The following is an 18,161-nucleotide window of genomic DNA, read 5'->3' as shown; positions in this document are numbered from 1 at the left end:
TTGTTGTGAGGATGAAATGAGATGAAATTTGTAAAGTGTTTTGTAAACCTTAAAGTGCCATATAAAAGCTAGCTATAACTATCTGCTAATTAATTTGTTAGTTATTCTCAACTTCTTCACTATTCCCATTTAGCACAGTGTCTGGCACACAATAGGTACTTCATTAATGTTGATTGAGTTTACAAATAAAGAAACTGGGATTTAAAGAGAGTTGGAGTGGAAATATTAGAGGCAGTACCTTGAAATATCTGGAAACTAAACATGAGTGAAGCCATTTTATAGCTAAGATAATTGAAGTTTATATAAATGGTGTTTTAAAAAGTTATGTTCCTGTAAGAGCTCAGATTTGCAGTCGGAAAGAGATGTACTTACTTTGAAAGAAAGCACTTTGCAGCTAGAGAAAAATGTCTATGTCCATGTTTGTTGGGTGGGTTCAGCAGTCTTGTCTGGTGTAATTTATGTGCGGGGGTTGCTAAAGAATGATTGTATACAGATGAGCTTTGAGAACTCTATCCAGAGTGTGAAAATTGAAGAGAACCCTACTAATCACAGTTTCATGTTGCTGTGTAGGGATAGGATTATTTCTGACTGTCTTCAGCAGTTAAGTGAGAGGAGGAAAGGGAAAAATGCCTGAAGGCTATGGTAAAAATAAACTAAGGACATTCATAAGACCCAAGTGGGGTAAATAAGTTATTTATGACAGAGGCAAAGAAACTCTACAATAACAAGAAAGCTCAGGATAAGCTTTTCTGGGGCTTTTTATGCTAAGCTAGTCTGAAGCCTTAGAGTCCTGAAAGGGGTCTGAGCCTGAGAGAGAAATTCAAGGTAGATTTGGAAGATGAAGTCTTCTCAGATCCAAAGAATAAATAGTTAAGAATTAGTGAGGAAAGTATTAACATGTATAATGTATCTTGTATAAATGCATCCTTTTCAACAGTGCTTCTAATAGAATTCCATTTTTATTTTTAAAAAATGACTATTGAGTGAAAAAGAATGGTCATTTTATATATCAACCATGCTTATGTCCAAAGCCCCAGCAGAGTTTTTGCAAATGGCGTGTTGGCCATTTATCCTACTTGTAGATCAAATATGAAGAGAATTTTAAAAACAAAGAAACATCAACTTTTTGTTTTAACATTGAACTTGCCAGCTTCCACCTGTGTAGGAAGGGACAACAGAAGCATCACACAGGTGACAACAGAAATCATTGTCCTGTGGTTAGCTTGTTCAGTTTCATAGAGTCACAGTTTCATAGAATGTTAAAATTGGAGGAGACCTCAGATACGAACAACAATTCACTCTAAAACATTGTGTGCAAAAAATGATCACAGCTGTACCTGAGGAAGAACCTATCATGAACCTCAGCTGCAGATCCCTGATTCTTGAACTTAGGCAATTAAAAACCAGTGCTTATGATATCAAGGCTGACTCTTTATAATTCTCTTTATAACTTTTCTACTTTTTGTTCCTTAGTTTTTATGTGGCTAAATTTATATTGCTTCTATGATTCGTACATATGTATGGTTTTTACTACGCATCTACTTTTGGGTTTTTTTTGGTAAATAGTATTTTATTTTTTTCTAATTACATGTAAAGATAGTCTTCAGCATTCATTTTTTGTAAGATTTTGAGTTCCAGATTTTTTCTCCCTCCCTTTCATCCCCCCTCCCCAAGATGGCAAGCAATCTGATATAGGTTATACGTGTGTAATCATGTAAGCTTATTTCCACATTAGTCATATTGTGAAAGAAGAAACAGAAAAAAAGGAAAAAGCCACAAAAAAACAGTGAAAATAGTATAGTTCAATCTGCATTCAGACTCCATAGTTCTTTCTCTGGATGTGGTTAGTATTTTCCATCATGAGTCTTTTGGAATTGTTTTGGATCACTGTATTGCTGAGAAGAGCTAAGTCAGTCATAACTGATCATCACACATTGTTTCTGTTACTGTGTACAACGTTCTCCTGGTTCTACACAGCCACTTTTGATGTATACCCAGCGACTGCAGAAGAGATTGGGCTAATTTACAGAAGAGAATAATTTCAGACCTGAAGCAGTCAGTAGCATCTATAATATGAATAAATCACGTGTGCATCCATTGCTATATATTGAGAGAATGGTTTGATGATAGGGTAATACATTTTTCTTAAATCTAGTTAATAACTTCTATAGTTTACAAGTTATGGTCTATAGAACAAGAACGATTAGCATCATTGCTCACACCTGGGGCTGAACTGTCCTCATTAGTAAGTACCAATTGACCTACTTCGTCATCTCTAGCAGTACCATACCAGATCATGCATTGTCTCCCATCTACTTCTCCATATTGGTCATCTTGCTGTCTTCCCTGTTGTGGCCATATTCCTACCCCCTTCCCCCCACCTAAAAGAGCACGCTGGACCTCCAGATATCTTGGTCAGAGTCCAGGAAGGAATTAACAGGGAAACTTTAGAACTCTAACCCTGAGACTTAGTTGTCTTGATTGAGAATGCAATGCCCACTGTACGTAGCCCTCACCAGACCAAACTGTCCTTCGTGTCCCATCTAGGTATCAACCCTGGCTATTTTCCATCTTCTCTACTGCTGACTAGAGCAGGATGTTGGCAGTTGATAATTCCACAGTTCTCTGTGAAATAGATTACAGGATAGTAAAGTTAAGAGCTGGAAGGGACCTTACAGATCCTACACCCTAATTTTGTGGATGAGGAAGTTGAGACCCCAAGGCTAAAGTGACTTGCCCAAGGTCACACAGATTGTAAGAAGCAGAAATGGGATTCGAACGGATTCGAACAATTCGAATTGTCTGATTACAAATCTAGTTTTGATGCCTCAGTTGTACTCTACCATAGTGCCTCATATTGTGGTCTCATTTTTTTCCCAAATAGATTACAATCTAAGCATAGATACATATTTTGAAGATAAATAGAAATTATTTTTGCATTAATTCATTCAAGAAATATTTATTAAGTATTTACTAATAGTGATGCAAGGGTAAAACATGACACAAACCCCTTCCCTTCAGGGCCCTATATCCAATTGGGTTTAAGGTTATAAGACATATATAAATAAGTATAGTAAAGGGAAAATTCAGAAAAGTATTTTAGGAGAATTTTGAGGAAGGAGAAGACATTTTCAGTTGGGGGTGGGGAAGTTTAGGAAAGTGTCCACCAAAGAAGTGGCCCCTGTGCTGAGCCTTTTGAAAGATAAGGGTATTAATAGAGATGAGAAGATTCTCAGTATGAGAGATGACCTGTTTGAATGCATGCAGTTGGGATAAAGGTAGCTGTTTATTTTGACTGGAAGTAGAATATGAAAGAAAACAGAAATGATTATGAAGAGGCATATTATGGGAGATTTTTGAATACTAGACTAAGGAATTGGTTCTTGTCCTTAGAAGCAACAGGGAGCAACTGTTTTTGATCTGGAGTGTTATGGTCAAACCTATGTTTTAGAAAGACTTATTTGGGCATCTATGTAAAGGATGGGTTGTGGAGGGGAGTACCATGAGATGGGTAGAGACTGGAGACAGAAAGATTAATTAATAGGTTACTGTAATAGTTCAGATGATAAGGGGAAGAGGGCCTGAAAAATGGTGGATCAGAGTAGAAAGAAGGAAATGGAGGCAAGAGACGTTGTGGAGGTCAAATGAACAAAACTTGGCAATTGTTTGATTATGGAGACTGAGAAAAAGGGAAGAATCAAAGGTGATTTAAGATTATGAACCTGAGTGACTAGAAGAACAGTGGTGCTCTCTAAGGAAATAGTTATTTTCTACCATTTTAGTATTGTCCGTCTTTCCCTTATGCATTTCCCTTGGATTATTAGATAGGAATAAGTGTACAGGCATAAAGGGGATTGAATAATTCAATGAGCCCAAATGAGTCTTTGATGGAAAGTGCAATTCAAGGTATTTAATTATCGACCTATTTTTTCCTCATTTTCATAAGCCGAATTTGTCATTCTATGTGTATTTAACCCATATATTTTTATGAAGTCAGCAAGCAAGCCCTAATTGATTTGAAAGCATAGGGTATTTGTAGTTCTTGAGGAGATAGCTTCTTATCCTAGAGGCAGCAGAGAACTATAGAGGTTCTTGACTTCTGCCAATTATCGAGTAATTTTAAAATTTTAAGTTCTTGCAGGTCTAAGAGTTTAGATGTGAGAAAGATTTTATACAACCTAAGTTCCCCACATCATGATTCGACATATCTTTTACATTCATTCTGAGAATTGTTGCTTTGTGACTTCACTTTGTTGAGAAGCAGTAATTCTTTTTTCTAGGCTTAATAACTACTTTGTACAGATTATTCTAGTCAGATTTTTATCCAGTTACTTAATGGCTATTTAATTATTCCCTCTTCCGCTGCCTAATGCTCTCTCCCAACTGTTAAGCAGTTCTTTATGGCTATGACATTAGCCTCTCTTTGTGACTCCCTCTGTACCCTCTGCTTACTAATCTTACCCACAAACTTTTACAGTTGACAGAATTAGGTTGTTAAAATGTTAATATATTTCAACATAATAAGAATAAGCATAAGAAAATGTAAAAACTTAAACTTCTCAATTTGTGAGGAAAGCAGGAAGTCTGAACTCACTGCATTCAATGAAGTTCATAAAAAATTCCCCCCCCCCCACTACATTTCCCTTTTTTTCCTATACAGACCCTTCATGAATCATAGAAAAGATTAATTAACATTAAAGAGACCTTCATCCTCCAACAATTCTAAAGTGAAATCATTCAGTCACTGGATTGCTTTGCCATATTTACATCCCAAACTTTAGCAATTCTCTGTGAAAATCACTGTTTCAATTTTTATCCTCCATTATGCATGTGAGAAGATTCATTTGTGTTCTACTTTAATCCTAATTCTTAATTGTTTCATGTTTTTCACTCCACGATCTCTCCACCCCAACCTTTGCTTTCCATCTATTTTACATCATTAGCATTGGAACAATGTAAATTTAGTGCTTTGATTTCAGGGTTCTTCCTCATACAATTCAGTATGGAGGCTAGGAACAAGATGCTTCAAGATTGTTTGTTTATTGCATTTTCAGACCCAGGATAGAGTGGGAAGGTGTGCATAGATGGGCATTCAAATATCAGAGAGAAAGGTAAGGAAAACAAAACTAGAGTATTTCACATTTTAATTTGTGTGTCCTTTATAGGCTTGCCTGACTCAGGCACATGAAGCAATTCATCCGTTTTACATGCATTTAGTGAGGAGTCTGATGCAGTTGAAGAAGCAGTATATTTGAGCCTGCATTAAAATGTTGATGTCATTTTGTGTACCCTATCCTCCAGTATAGATCCCCTCTTTCCTGATTCTTTTTTGTGTTGTCTCCCTCCGCCCCCATCCTGCCCCCCATTAAATCATAAGCTCCTTTAGGGCAGGGTCTGTCTTTCTTTTTATTAATTGTATTATTAGTGCTTAGCTCAGTGTAGGCACATAGTAGGCACTTAAGAAACGTTTATCGTATTGGATTGAAAGTGCATTAGAGGAGTTATAAAGAGTGGTCCAGTCTCAGTGAAAAATATTATTGCCTGGTTGGGGCAGGGATCAGGAAGGTTTCTTTTTTTTTTTTCTTTTCTTTTTAAAGCAATTGGGGTTAAGTAACTTGCTCAAGGTTACACGGCCAGTTATTTCTGGGTGTGGTGCTAAGTATCTGAGCCGGGATTCGATTCCAGGTCATCCGACTCTGGGGCTGGTGCTCTTACTCACTGAGCCACCTGGTCATCCCAGGAAGGTTTCTTATAGGAAGTAGCATTGAAATTGTGTTTTAAAGGATAGGTGGCAATAAAATAGGTAGAGAAGAGAAAGAAGAATGTTTCAAGCCCTAAGTGTAGTGTAAGCGAAGAAATGGGGAGGTAGAAAGTCGAAGGACATGTTCAGGGATGTTGACTAATCTAGTTTGTCTGGAGTATAGAGAATGTGGATGGGATGAATAAGAACTCACACTGGGAAGGGTATGGTGGTATCAGATTGTTGAAGGCCTGTTTGAACTTTTCTAATACAAAATGGGGAGCCACTGGATATTTTTAAGCCGGTGTACGTGTAAGGGAAATGGTTATTTTAGAACTGTGTAGAATGAATTGGGGAGGCCAGCTGGGTGGCTTAGCGGAATAGAGTGCTGGGCCTGGAATGAGGAAGACCTGAGTTCAAATAGGGCCTCACCTACTTACTAGATGTGTTAGCCCAGGCAGGTCACATAACCTTCGTTTCCCTTAATCCACTGGAGAAAGAAATGGCAAAACACTCCAGTATCTTTGCCAAGAAAACCCCAAGGACAGTATTGGTGTGCTGTGGTCTAGGGTATCATGAAGAGCTGGACACAACTGAATGACTGGACAGCAACAAAAACCGCAGAATGAATTGGAGGGGAGGGTAGAGGCAGTAAGACTTGTGCTGCAGCTTTTGTGATAGTTCAGGTAGGTGTTAACAAAGGCCTGACAAATAAGGCAATAGAAGCCAGAATAGAGAGGATGGGAGAGTAGCCTTTTAATATACACAGAATGAGTTGTCGATAACTGGAATTCATCCTTGGCTTTTCTGTGTTAATCCTAGAACTCTCCTGCCTTGCCTATGCAATAAAATTCCTCCCTTTACATTCTCTTTGGTTTTTCCGATATTGCCTATAGATCCGCTAATTTGCATCAATTGTGTATCATCAGTTTAGGTGGTGTGGAACCATGACTTCCATTAATTAAAAATTATTTTTTAATTTAATTAATTTAAAAATTATTTTTTAAAATTTAATTAAAAATTTATTAAAAAAACCCAACTGTTAATAAGCATCATCAGGGTATTGTAGAATCATACATTTAAATTTGAAAGGACCTTACGGACCATCTAATATGATTCTCATTTTACAGAGCCTTGGAAAAACAAAACCCAGAGAGCTTAAGATGTAACCAAGGTCACACATGTTGGAAATGTCTTAGCTGGGATTTGAACCCAAGTCTCCTGACCCAACTTTAGCACTCTTTCTGTATTACATGAGGGTAACTTTCCATATCAGTTCAATTAGGTCAGATTTGAACCTACTTTTTCTTAAGAATAATAATTTTTTTTTATTCTGCTACCAAAAAATACCACCCTTGCCAAACTTTGTCTATCACAGCTACTTCTCCTCTCTACTGAAGCCCCATTCCTTCTTTCTTCTCAGCAAAGGACACAGTCTTCTGCTTGACTGAGCAGTGGAGGCTATCTTCTTACTCCATAACTCAAAACTCATCAACATTATTTCCCATTCTCTCATCTTTGCTCTGATATCTAGGGAAGAGATGACTTTTCTCTTTGTTATGGCCTGCCCCATTTCCCTATTTTCATCCTTTCACAGTGGCTATCTCATGCCTATCTCATGCCCATCCTTACCTCTGCCTTGTAGGATCCCTTCCTTTTTTCAGGGTTCACTTCTGGTGCCATTCCCATTCCCAAGGGGCATCTTTGCCTGTCTCCCTAGTTCTAAGTATTCTCTTCCTCCTGAAATTTCTGAGTTTGCTTTTCTGTGTATGTTATGCTTTCCTCCATTAAAATGTAAACTCCTTGTGAATTTACTGCATTGTTCTTTGTATCCCTTGCACTGAACTTAGTGCCTTTCATGTAGTTAGCATTAAATAAGTGCTTTTTAATTGAAATTAATTAATATTTTTATTATCAGTGTTTTAAATAGATTTTGATCTTTATAACACATTTATAAAATATAATTTAATCTATAAACTTTTTCATAAAATTATGATAGATTAAATTTTTGTAATAATTTTCATTTACAATACAGCAAAAATGTTATTTCTTACAGTATAAGCATAGAATCTTTTTTTTCTTGGTATTGATTCACAGGAAGAAATTTACAAGAGAAATTGGTTTTGTTTCCCCTCTTTCCTCTAAGAAATTTCATCTATGGAGGTATCTGTCACCAAACAAATTCTTTTTACCATAGGAAGGGGCATAATAGTAAGAAACTGTAATATTAAAAGAGTGGTCTGTATTACTGAAATGAGGGAATCAAAGGAGACCCTATTTCACCATGGAACCTGTCATCAGTGTTCTCTGGCCCCTTCTGCTCCTGTTCTATGGTGTTTTCAGGCTGCTTCCATTTGCCAACCTTTCTCATGGTGTCACCCAGGGGAAGCTGACGAAAACCGTACAGTGGGCACATAGCCCAATTTGGGTCAAGTAAGGGGATGAGTAAAAGGAATAAAAGACTTACTGTGGTCTTCTTGTTGACATAGTGATGCTGTTCATCTTTTGCCCTGTGCTGGTGATAATTCAATAAATAGATCAAAAATACCCAACAACCCCTAAACCAATTTCTTCTGGACGTACTAAACCATTGAGTATGTGATATATATATATAGCATACATATAATGTATAAATGTATATATGAGTATATATAGATGTGTGTATGTGTATATATATATACATATATATATACTCATACAACTTTTTTTCTTCAGAAATCTAGTAATTTGGAGTTTTTTTTCTTAAAAAAACCCCAAAATATTTTCATGCAACACACATGCATAGCTCTTAAATAATTATGACAAATGGCAAGAAGAGTTAAGGAATGCTGCAGTCATAGAATTCCACAGGGAACACAAAATACCCAATATTTTGGGCTGTACATAATAAAGGAATACTTTAAATGTATTTTCTAAATACTGCAGCAGCCAAGATGGTCTGCCTTATGATGTAGGAATGTGCTTTAAGGAAAAAAATTGCATGGGGAGTATCCATTTTCAAAAAAAAATCACTGAATAAGACAAATAACATTCATCTTAATATACTGATTTTATACACAGTTTATTGTAATACCTTTTCTTAAATCAAACCAGATGCAAAAGGTAAGAAGATTCCTCTTCTTTTATTTGCAAACAATTGCATGGAAACATAGATGACTTTTTCCCCTGGATTTTTACCTGGGAGTAGCTTTTTTACTTATGAGGGTATAGGTTTGGCACTTTTATAATGATGTCACCAGTGTTAATATTTCCTGGAATCTCAGAAGGATTCATTTTTTAAATGCTGCTGCTGTATGGACTGGAGCTCCTGCTAAAGCAACCTTGGGTTTCTCAAGCTTATTTTGTGTATAAACTTGAGTTACACTTTCATTCATGTTTGCCTCCCAAACTATCCCTGCCATCACCATTTTTACCAGAATAATGTATGTGGAAAATTAACTTCCCTTCAGATATATTTTCAAAACACTTGTCTAGTGTTTTCACAGATACTTGTATTATATCTAAAATGCCAAATTTACTTTTTGAAGACAAAAATACAATGTGGTAAAATGTATGTAAATCAGTTTTTGTCATCCACCTATTAGCAGGCCTCTTTTTTGAGGAAATAACATTTTTACTTTTTTAAATACCAAATAGAACGTTTCCTTAATTATTTGTTGCCATGTGTCTTCAATATAGGACTGGTAAACTTGGAGACCTGGAATTCTTCATGATTGTTGAAGATGAAAATTGCTTTGATCATGTTGGAGCTAAGGGCTAGATGTAGCATGGTGTGTGATTGAGTGGGTGCTAGAATTACGGTATAATGGGAAGCCAGATCAGTCTTTCTTCTTCAGGTATTTCCCTTGATCTATGCACATGACCCCAAAGAGCAGCCTTTCTACTCTTTGTGGAGGCTCAAGCCTTTAATCCAAGAGATGGACTTGTACTAATTTGATAAAATATCCTTCCCTCCAGGTAGTCTGAAGACTGTGCCTTTACTTAGAATTGGCCTAATAAACCAGAGGGGCTTCTTTACCCAGTTCCAATAGTCTAGCTTATTGGGAAGAACAAAGAAGTATGAGTCAGTAGACCTTCAATTCTAGTCCTGGCTCTACTTCCTTACTAGCTATGTGACCACAGGTAAGCAAGCTACTTAACCTTGGTTTCCTAGATGCCTCATATAACTATTTTCAAGATAACGTACAGCAGGGGTGGGGAACCCACAGTCTTGAGGCCACATATGGCTCTCTAGGGCCTCAAGTACAGCCATTTGACTGAATCCAAACTTAACAGAACAAATCCCCTTAATAAAAGGATTTGTTCACTAAAACTTGAACTCAGTCAAAAGGCTGCACCCAAGGGCCTAGAAGGCTACATATGGCCTCGGATTCCCTACGTGAGGAAGAAGGTGATTTGAAAGCTATAAAGCACTATATACTATAAGGTATTATTGTTATTAAATTGTCAAGAGTCAGGAGTTATGATGATGACAATAATGGTAATATTATCCTGTCTGCCAACATGCGGCACAGCTGTATGTAGAGGAGATGCTAAGAACAGCAAGGCATTGACTAACTGGGGAGAAACAGAGACAGAAGTGGATAGAGGAGGATGGAGGCAGAGAAGGATCGGTAGGTTCTGAGATGAACATGTAGTGAGAGACAGACCAGTCTTTGGCTGTCTTGCTGCTCTCTTGAGTCGTATCCATCAGAATAAGATTTTACTGTTTCATTGTCCTTTGAGATAGTTCTGGTTAACCTCATCCAAAGGGGCTGAGATAGTTAACTATAGGAGTCTCTAAGAGAAGTTATTTTCTGAGTTACTTGTCATAGGGTCAGTTGAAATCAAAAGGGAGGGACAGATAAAGGTAGAAAACACCATACCCCTGATGCAATAAGATTCATACAAAGAAGGGATGTGACGTTATGGCTAGAACTCTGGACTTGGGTTGGGGGAGACCTGGGTTAAGATCCTATTTGGACATTCGCTAGTTGTGAGCAAATTACTTAAACATCTCTGTTCCTTAGTTTCCTCATCTTTGAATTGGGGGATAAAATGCGTACCTGCCTCACAGAGTTGTGATGATCATCCTTAAAGCTCTCTATAACTGTAGTCCTTTATTATCTACTCACCTAGGGTCTTCTAAAGGTTCACATCTTTTTCTTTCACTTTGATGATGTTGGTATCAAAAAAGAAGGTGGGAGAAGATTGTTAAACTGATGACACTAGACCACTTCCTTTTAACTTCTCTGAATGTTGTTAATATTTAATGTCTTCTTCCATTCTGTCTTTCTAGAGTCTCAATTATAATCAAAGAATCATAAACCTTTAGAACTGAAAGAAGGAAACTGAGAAGAGATCATCTAATCCAGCTTCCTTCTTCTGAATATGAGGAAACTTAGGCTTTGAGAGATAAAGTGACTTGTCCAACTTTCTGCATTGTTGTCTACAGAACCATCCATCTGGGCCTGTTCCTGAAAGTTTTTGATGATGAGTTAAGGGGTTTCTCTAGTTTGGCATCTAGTTTGACCTGGAAAGATAACATCAGATCTCCTTTCTTTACTCCTTTACTCCTCTCCCCTCATTTCACTAGTTGCAGTGTGAGCATTTGAGAGAGATCTCTGCCACTGGAGCTGTTGCTGAATCTGCCAGAGGAATTTCAACTCTGGCCCATTGCTGTTCTCTTCTTGGGGGTCATCGTTGTATTTGTTTTGATTGCTTCTGAGAGTATAAAGGTTACTATCACACATGTGTTGACTTAGTAGAGATAAGGTTCTGGTGAAAATGAAATTAGGCTATTTCAAATTCTCCATCTTTGTATTTCTGTGAAGAATATTGATTTGTTCCCAGAGTCTCCTGGCGATTGCCTCCCTTGTATGAGAGCTTAATTGCCAGCATTTAAAATTAGTGTTCTTACTGCAGGGTCAAAATTGAATCATGCAGTGATTCAACATACAAGCCTGCCTATGGAATTCTGGCTCGTGTGGTTTTTATTTTTGCTGGGTCAAGTTGTTCGGGAATAAGGGAGAGGAATACAAGGTTAAAATTATGATATTTCAAATTAGTGCTTTGCTTTTGCTTTCATTTTCCTCCTGAAATGCACAAAGGTGAGTCTAGAGAATGATTATATTATTGGTTCAGAAGAAGATTTTCTTTATTAGAACTGAAGAAATAGTTAAAAGTTTTGTTTCTGCTTAATATGTAGTTCCCAAGTCACATAGTTCAAGTAAATTGGGAACCTAATTTGGATGGGGACGTGGGGAATGCAAATGTTTTAACCGGGTTTTCCATTATATTCTAGAAAGCTATTTCGTCTGTCAATGGAGATTAGCTCTCACTGGTAATTGGGAAATATTGGCTTTTTAAGAAATATTGGCCTTTTGTTAGTTAAAGCTACAAGAGCTCTCTAACTCTTAATATTTTCTTTTGCATAAGTCATTTTGAGTGTTAATTAAATGTTCTCTTCACATCTTAAGATGAAAAATTAGCACATACACCTAAATAAAACCATGGCTGACAGGAATAGGAACAATACCACAGGAATATATCTTTTTTAATGCCTTGTTACTGAGTTGAATATTTAGTTTAAAATAAAGGATAAAAAACTCCTCAGTTGCCTTATCTGATTTTATAAAACACAATGAAGAATTTCATTTTTTGATATCTCAGGTTTTTTTTTGTGAGTTAGGGGTGAAGTGCATCAGACGTTTGTAGAGTTATTGATCCGGTATCACTTTTTTCCTTTAATACAGAGAACCACAAAAAGAACATCCCTTTTTGGAAAGGTATGAAATTTATTCTCTTTTCAGAACAAACCAATGTGGAATGGAACAGAAATGTTGTGTAGTCTTTCACTCACATTAAGCATACTCAGCACTGTCAATAATGAGAAGTTAGAGAAATTGTCACTAATTTTGAAGTAGGTGGTTTAATCATGTGATGGAATCAGTGTGAGAAATTAGTCAAGGTAGATTTTACTTTCTTTACCAATCAAATCAAAATATGAGTAACTGTTAGACCGGAATGACTTTGCAATCACCTTTGTTAAGCACAGATAAATGGGTATGTGCGTGGCCCATTCCTGGAGGACTCTCCCAGTGCTATGATCGATTTTTCAGTTGTTATTTTGAACTTAGAGTTCATGAGTAGAGTTCACGTAAACCTTTTTAAAACTGAGGCAGGTTTTAGTCTTCTTCCGAAAATGTAGACTTTGGTCAACATCGGCAGGAATCTGTTAGTTGTAGACAAATGTTCTTTACAATTGTATTGAATTCTTTGGCAGTTTAGGGCAGACCTTGCTCCCCAAGGCTGTCTCCAGTGTCACCAACATCAGTCTTCAAGGAGTTTCTGCTTCAGAACCTACTGTCAACACACATAGGGTTCCAATTTGATTTAATCAGAAGTCTGAAAGGGAAATGAATGGAACGAAGAGCTTGTTTCAGCCACGCTTACATCCCAGTTTGACACATTGATAATAAACATGATAGATGGGCAGATTAAAGTTGTCAGACTTATCACCCTGCGAAAAGCAGCCTGACATGTAGTAGACAGAGGACCTTACTAATAATCTGTGCACTATTCCACTTTGGCCTACAATGTCAAGTTATTTTTTTGCTTCATTTAACCAGGCCATGCCTAGTCTCTCAAGTGACAGTAGGAAGGAAACTTGACAGTCTTTGACAGTGCTTAAACTTTAGGGGACTCATCTGTGAAATGAGAGGTTAGACTAGATGACCTCTAGACCCCTTATAACTCCAAAGACACAGTCCTCCAATGTGAACCCACTTAGGTAGTGGCTTGATGTAAAGCATCAGTTTTCTCTTTTCAAATGTAGTTTTTCCTGATAACACTTCTAAAAGAAGCATTGGTACTCTACCAGCAAGGTAATGCTGGCCATTCTATGCTTTTTGCCCCTTTCTCAAGTTATTTATGTGAACTCTTACAAGTATGTAGTTATTCCTTCCACATCAATTCCATTTTCCCCATTGTGGTTTCCATATGTCACAGATCAGCATAAGAAATTAAATGGGAAATTTTGGGGAGTTTTATGGAAGCCACAGACAGCACATGAAGGCCAGCCAATGACAGAAAGGCTATGGCCAAATACTTAACCCACATTTGACAATAAAGCACTGTAAATACCCTATAAAAGAAAAAAATCAGATTTATTCTCTGGTAAGAAGTGGGGGGGGGCCAAAAATTTTATGTGGATTTTCCAGATTGGGGGGTTCTGCCCCCTAATTCGCCGCAATGTGAGAGGGATGACTACTACTTTTAAGGGAAATAAAAGTCTCATCTGAGGACAATAAATTTTTTCAGGGTAACTAGCTTTCATTGAATTTATTGAAGGGGGCAAAAAGTTTACTTGCCTTGACTCATTTTCTTCAAACTTCCTTCTTTCTATTGAAGACACCAGCATCCTCCCATGTCACCCAGGTTGACAACCCTGACTTTTCTCTACCCCACATCACATGTCTAGTCAATTGACAAGCCTTAATGAATCAACCTCCATAATATCTCTTATATATATCCCACTTTCATATCCACCTCTTAGCCTCCTGAATATCTTTTGTTTTTGTCTCCAACTCTTCACTTACACAGACATTACCTTAAGATAGGACCTTATCTCTTTTTGCTTATACTATTTTAGTAACCTCCTCGTTAGTCTCTTTCCATTTTTTGTTTCCATTTTCCTCCCCATAGCTGTAAAAATAATCTTCCTAAGGCACAGATCTGATCATGTAAATCCCCTACCTAAAAATCTGCAGTAACTCCCTATTGTCTCTAGACTTGACCTGACTAAATCATAGGATCATAGAGTTGGAAGGCGAGACAGAGACTATGTAGTCCAACCTATACCTGAAAAGAACATAGCTTAATAGTGCAGTGGATAGAGTACTGAGCTTAGAATCAGGAAGACTTATCTCCATGAGTTCAAATCTGGTCTCAGATACTTTTCATGGACAAGTCACTTAACCCTATTTGCTTCAGTTTCTTCATCTGTAAAATGAGCTGGAGAAGGAAATGGCAAACCAATCAACTATCTTTGCTAAGAAAACCGCAAAATGGGGACATGAGTTGGACACAACTGAACAACGCCTGCAAAGAATTCCTTCTACAATGTACCCAGCATATAGTCATCCAGCTTTTGCTTAGAGGCCTATAGTAAAAGAAATCAAGAGCCTTTTAGCATTTACACAGTCCAGTTCCAGATGACTTGACAGATTTATTTCATTCTACTGCTCTCATCTGCTTTATGTTTCAGCATGGTTAGCTAGATGTTGCCCAAACTTCGCATTCCATTTCCCATTGCTATTCTTCTGCACAGATTGTTTCCTATTCCTGCAGTTCACTACCTCTTTCTTTCAACTTCTTGAAACTTTCTCTTTCTTCAAGATTCAATTAAGGTGGCAATTCCTATGAAAACCCTTTCCTCAAGCCCTTGGTTGTAGGTGGTTTTCATTATCCTAAAATTATCTTATACTTGCTTATCTGTGTTCCCATTGTAGATCCCTTCCTATCAGAATGTAAGGCAAGGACTGTTTCTTTTCTGCCTTCAGTGATTCACACTTCCTCAACACATTATAGGGATTTAACAAATATGCTCCTGAACTCACTTGTCCGATACTTTATTTCTACTGCCAATGAGTTTTTTCTTTGGAAAATGTTGAAAGCCACACGAATAACACAATTCAGTTGCAACTGGACTTCTCGAAAGTTTACTTTCATAGAGAAGGGTCATGTTCCAAATTTCAAAAGCTTTAATTCTTTTTTAAAAAAATATTTATTTATTTTTAGTTTACAGCATTCAGCTCCACAAGCTTTTGAGTTTTAAATTTTCTCCCCCTCCCTGCCATCCTCCCTCCCTAAGATGGTATGCAATCAGATATGGGATCTATATATGCATTCATGTTAAACATATTTTCAGATTAGTCATGTTGCAAAGAAGAATTATAAGCAATGGAGTGAACTGTGAGAAAGAGGAAACAAAACAAAACACAAAAGAGAGAGAACAAAGAGTATGCTTCAATTTGCATTCAGATTCCATCATTCTTTCTTTGAATGTGGATAGCATTTTCCATCATGAGCCTTTTGGAGTTGTCTTAGAACTTCGCATTGAGAAGAGCCAAGTCTACCAAAGTTAGTCATCACACAATATGGCTATCATTGTGTACAATGTTCTCCTGGTTCTGCTCCTCTCACTCAGCATCTGTTCATATAAGTCTTTCCAAGTTTTTCTGAAGTCTGCCTGCTCATCATTTCTCCATAACATTCATATACCACGACTTGTTCCGCCATTGCCCAGTTGATGGGGATCCTTTCAATTTACAATTTTTTTTGCCATCTCAAAAGGAGCTGCTGTAAATATTTTTGTACACGTGTGTCCTTTTCCCATTTGTATGATCTCTTTGGGATAAAGCCCTAGAAGTGGTATTGCTAGGTCAAAAGGTATGCATAAAATGTTTAGTTCTGTAGTTTATAGGCAAATAAGATCGACAAACTACAGATTAGTATTACTGGCAAAATTATTCAACAGAAGAGATTTCTTAGAAATGAAAGCAGGAGCCGGAGTAGGAGCTCAGATAACAATATAGGTCAAATTAACTTCATTTTGTTTTTTGGATAGAGTTACTTACGGGTAAATGAGTAGAACACTATAAACATGGTATTTATTGATCTGTGCAGGGTTTTGGTGAAGTGTTTCATAATATCACTGTAGATAAGCTAATAATAATAACAGTAACAATATTGTTACTATTATAAGATGTAGACTTGTGGGCTATGTATCAGTCCAGAGTGGTGAATTCCTTAGTTGCTGTACAACAAATTCTTTACTTCTCAACAAAAATTGGTGATGTCATGCAGAAAGGAATTCTGTCCTTGTGTTTCATATCATTCTGTCTGTGGCCATGGCCTATTATATGTTTTTGATGATTTGGGCGATGTTTTGTGAGAGAATACTACTTGTGGGCTTCTCCTCCATAAAGTTTTATAGATTACCCTGTAGTCTACAATGGTGTTGTCCTTAGCTTCCACATTTTTTCATCTGGCAGAGGTCAACTTTTTGATGGTATAAGCAGTTTCTGGGTTTTGGGGGCTTATCACTGTGGCTTAGCAGAAGCTAAACCTTCTAGGGGTGCAGCTAGGTAGCACAGTGGATAGAATACCAGGTCTGGAGTCAGGAAGACCTGAGTTCAGATTCAGCCTCAGAAGCTTTCTAGGTGTGTTACCTTGGAGCAGTCATTTAACCCTGTTTGCCTTTGTTTTCTCATCTATAAAATGAACTAAAAGATGAAATGAAATGCCAAGACATTCTAGTATCTTTGCCAAGAAAACACCAAATGGGGTCACAAAGAGTCAGATATGACTGAAATGACTGAACAACAACAAAACTTTCTAGTAAATGTCGGTAGAGTCAGTGTCTTTGCTTTACCATTTTTCCAGGGTTAAAATTGATATGATTATATATAATGGCTTTTCATCTTTATTTTTGCTTTTAACTGGTTATTTATTTAATCAGAACCAGCTTTATCAATTTCCTTCCTAAAATGTGATTCCTAGAACCAGACACAGTTTTCCAGATGCTGTCTAGCTAGAGCAGAGTATAGCGGGAGCATCACTTTCCTTTTTCTTATAACAGTGCCCCTCTCAATGCTTTCTAAACTCTTGGTGGTTGTTATTGTTTTGACTGCTATAGCATACTATTGACTAATATGGAAGCTGCATATTAACTAACATTCTTTTTTAAACATACGCTAAAACCAGTGTGGGCTGTTGCAAGTCTCAGCTTGGGGACTACTTCTTACATGACAAAGTTCATCTAGAATTATACCCACCCTTGAAAGTACCAGCAGCTAAATTAAGGCCCAAAATTGGGCTAAAACTTTGTGATTTTCATCCTTCTCTATCCTCTTTGCTGTCACTCTACTATCATCCTTATTCGAATCAAAAAGGCTGGCACTAGACTTTGGACCATTTTGTGTTTTTAACTGTTTCATGAGTTGCTATGGGGGAAGAGATTCACTTAATAGTCTACCTGAATGTTATTAGTCTTACCTTTCTATTAGAGATGCAGTCTGTCAAACCCCTTATCAGAAGCATTTCAGATAGTTTATGGTATTTTGGCACAGCACCCATTTACTCAGCACCTTGGCCATGATGATATTGCTCTGGAATTGGATTTGACAGCAAGTTTTGCTTGTTAAAAGGAATCATTTCTCTGTGAGTTAGGTAATGCAGTGGATAAGAGCACAGGACTTAGAATTAAGAAGACCTGAGTTCAAATTCAACCTTAAATATTAGCACTTGGCAAGTTATATAATTTCTATTTGCCTCAGTTTCTTTCTTCCTTCCTTCCTTTCTTTCTTTCTTTCTTTTTATTTCTTCCTTCCTTCCTTCCTTCCTTCCTTCCTTCCTTCCTTCCTTCCTTCCTTCCTTC

At 37.2% G+C, this 18,161-nt stretch overlaps 1 protein-coding gene and 1 pseudogene across 3 annotated transcripts in view; one reads left to right on the top strand and one right to left on the bottom strand.

The window, feature by feature from the left end:
* Positions 1 to 18,161, top strand: part of LDLRAD4 (low density lipoprotein receptor class A domain containing 4) — a 617,131-nt gene that overhangs the window by 184,132 nt on the left and 414,838 nt on the right. Inside the window, exon 3 of one of the 3 annotated variants that reach the window (XM_069099598.1) lies at positions 12,475 to 12,507. The exons of the other annotated variants lie outside the window; for them this stretch is intronic. The gene's annotated coding sequence lies outside the window, so the exon portion shown is untranslated. The remainder of the gene's footprint in view (positions 1 to 12,474; positions 12,508 to 18,161) is intronic. 3 annotated transcript variants of the gene reach the window in all.
* On the bottom strand, positions 8,933 to 9,482 carry LOC138170017 (AP-3 complex subunit sigma-1-like; annotated as a pseudogene).

Source organism: Petaurus breviceps, unplaced genomic scaffold (assembly GCF_028583685.1).
Source record: "Petaurus breviceps papuanus isolate PSGF00001 unplaced genomic scaffold, PetGlider_PUasm1.0 38, whole genome shotgun sequence".
NCBI lineage: Eukaryota > Metazoa > Chordata > Mammalia > Diprotodontia > Petauridae > Petaurus > Petaurus breviceps.
The sequence above is the reverse complement of the archived record's forward strand: the minus strand, read 5'-3'. Positions and strand labels throughout refer to the sequence as shown.